Genomic DNA, 3,523 nt, shown 5'->3' with positions numbered 1-3,523 from the left:
CCAATCTGGGTATTTCGATGGCGAAGATGGCGACAGTTTCCGATCAACAGCCTAAAGTGATAAATATCATCCAATACGATATGGGAAAGCGGTATGATACTCGGAGGCCAGAAATAACCTTAAGACGACATTTCAAATTTCTGGGTAGTAGCTTCCTGTTTCTGGAAACCCGTCTAAAAGGGACAGACATTACCCAATGTGAGTTTTTTAGTACCCGGGATGATGCTCAGAGGCCAGGAATCAACTCCATACTTCATTTTGAAATTTGTGACTTCCGGTTCCTGGAAAACATCCTTCAATTGGAAAACATTCTTCAATTTGATCAACTTTGATCAAAGCAGCTGGTTTTAAACAGCCTTTGAGTTTTGTTTCTTTGTAATTTTGAGGAACAACCTGGTCGTTTGACACATGTTTTCTTAAAATAAGTCGTGTAATCTTCGAGAGAATAGACTTTCAATATTTTAACAAATTAACACATAATGGTTAAAACAAAAATCCGGTTGCACTGGTCAACACAAGTATGGCCCCAAAGGTCAAACTAAGAAAAAATGAAAGATTATAACTTTTTAACCATTCCTGTAATTTTTTTTCTTATTTTTTGTGAGCTTCAGAGCAGAATTTCTTTTCGATTTTGTCAACCAGTGTTATAATCAATGAAATGGGTACCAATAAAGCAACTAAACCTTTATTTTAAAATTAAGATTGTTGAAATCAGTCCAGCCAACTTCGGCAAAACAAGTGAATTTAAGAAGTTTTCTGAGCACGTTTCTTTTCATAACCATAGAACTTCATGTTCAATCATCATAAAATTCGTTAGTTCGGGGGTTTGAAGACAGTTCGTTCGTTTGATACATGTTTTCTTCAAATCGGTTGTGTAGTTTCTGAGATAATGGAGTTTCATAACTTTTACATTTTGATACATAACAGACAAAGCTACAAACCGATTATAATAAAATTCAATAGGGTCTCTTCAGGTATATTCAGGTTCAGGTTTCTATTGTAACCTGTTTCGTGAAAATCGGATCATCAACCTCTGAGAAAAGTGGGCGAGTTCAAGCAGCCTTAGAAACATGCTTCTGTTTATAGCCTGATTACCCATTATTATATACAAGCTGATACCCGGCCCGCGTTGCTGCGCCATTAAGTTTACGACGACAACCGCATATCTTTCAAATGTACATAATTTCGAACAAATATTAACATTACCATGTTATATCTATAAGGCTGTATGTATTCTGTCCAAAAATATGTATTTCTGAATCATGTTTCTCCAATGTTCTAATTTCTATTAAAACTCTAACGAATACATTCGGGAAAATAGCAATAGTCAAAAATGTTAGAAACATGACGTTACTAAGTTTATTATTTTGGCTAGGAATAGCTGAAGTATTTTTTTTTTGTTCATACAAATTAGCTGAGGTATTGTCCTAAACTTCAACCAAACGTAAACGTAAGCAAATAGAAATTTGTTATTTCGGTTCAAAATAATTTGAAAAGTGTATGTGTTTTACAAATGAAAAAGGTATCCATCCATGTTGTTAACTACCTAAACATCATGCTATTTGTTACATTGCTCGCATTATTGCATTCGAGCATGATCGCTAAGAATGAGCTCAAAGTAAAATTCTCACTCCAAAAACTAATAAAATCTCTCTAAAAATTGTGTAGTGTCCCTGAAAAAAATTAAAAAATACATCTGGAGTCGATTTCCGGCCTCTGGATATCCTCCTAATTTTGGAAATATTGATATTAGATGGTATTTGACCATACCTGGCTGTTCCTTGAAGACTGGGAGTTGCTACCTTGGATTTAAGGAATGGGACCGATTTCTGGACTCTGAACATTATTTTGATTCCGGAAATAACCAAATTGGCTGATTTTTTGAAAATATCATTTTGAGCGTATTAGTAGAATGATCACAATCTTGGATTTCAAAATGGTGTTTGGATTTGGTTTATGGTTTCCGGTTATCATCTCGATTCTGGAATGACCATTTTCGGCTGATTTCCAGCAATCTGAAGTTGCCACTTAGAATTCGGCGTTTTTCACAAATTCTTTGAATTATAGTCGATAAGATTTCAATGGAATATCCTGTATCAATATACAATGGACTATCTTGTATCAATATAACTTTCACCAATCATTTTTGCTTGTTTTCCAGAAAGTGGAAATCATCATTTTGGATTTGGCGTCTGGGGTCGATTTCCGACCTCTGGGTATCATTTGAGTTTCAAAGACAACCATATTGGGTGGTTTTCGCTCATTTTCGGAAAGTGGATATCGCCATTTTGGATTTTAAAATGATGCCTGGATCTGATTTCTGATCTTTGGGTATCATAACGATTCCGGAATGACCATTTTTGGCTGTTTACCAACAACTCGACATTGCAATTTCAACAACTCGATGTTGCAATTTAAGTTGCCACTTCGGAACGAAAATGTCGTCAGGGGTCAATTTTTGGCCTATGTGCATCATTTCGATTACAAAAATACCAATTTTAGGTAGTATTTGGTCATATCTGTAAACCGGAAGTCACCATCTTGGTATTCAAAACAGCGTCTTGAGTTGATTCCAGGTCTCTTGGCATCATTTCGATTGCATAAATACCCATATTTGGTGCTGTTCGGTCATTATTGGTTGTTTTTCGGAAACCGGAAGTCGTCTGTGTATGGTCTTTGCAGTCGATTTTCGGCTGCTGGCTATTATTTTGATTCCAAAAATACCGGATGTCGCCATTGTGTTTCTAAATAGCGTCTGGATTTGATTTCCGGTCTCCGGGCATCATCTTGGTTCTCGAATAACTATATTGGCTGTTTTCAAGCAACCGGATATTGCCACTTCGAATTTCAAAATGGCATCTGGGGACGATTTTTGGCCTATGTACATCATCTCGATTACAAAAATGCCCATATTGGGTGATATTTGGTCATTTTCGGAAACCGGAAGTCGCCATCTTGGATTTCAAAATGCTATCTAGAGTTGATCTCAGGTCTCTGGGCATTATCTCGAATCCAAAAATACCCATACTAGGTGATATTTGGTCATATTGGGCCAGTTTTCTGGAAACCGGAGATCGTCATCCTGGATTTGGAATGGAGTCGATTTTCGGCCTCTGAATATCATTTTGGTTCCAAAAATAACCATAATGGATGATATTTGATTATTTTCTGGAACCAGAAGTCGCCGTATTGGATTTCAAAATATCGTCTGGATTTGATCCCCGGTCTTGGTGCTATTCTGGTTTAAGAAATATTTAAACGGAGAACATCATCTTGACATCTTAGGTTGATTTCCGGTCTCTAGATATAACCTCGGATTCAGAACTCCTCGCAAAAAAACGCAAAACAGGGGCAAAAAAGGGCATTTCCCGTGCCCTGCACAGAAATAAACCATCACAAATCGACTAGTTGACCTATTCTACATAAAAAATCTATATTCCAGGTTGTTCGCACCAATTAATCGCCGCTAGACTGGCAGCCTGAAATATAGTATTTCTCATGTAAAATTGATCAACAAATTGAT

The sequence above is a fragment of the Wyeomyia smithii genome, chromosome 1 (genome assembly GCF_029784165.1).
Source record: "Wyeomyia smithii strain HCP4-BCI-WySm-NY-G18 chromosome 1, ASM2978416v1, whole genome shotgun sequence".
NCBI classification, from domain to species: Eukaryota; Metazoa; Arthropoda; class Insecta; order Diptera; family Culicidae; genus Wyeomyia; species Wyeomyia smithii.
The sequence above is the reverse complement of the archived record's forward strand: the minus strand, read 5'-3'. Positions refer to the sequence as shown.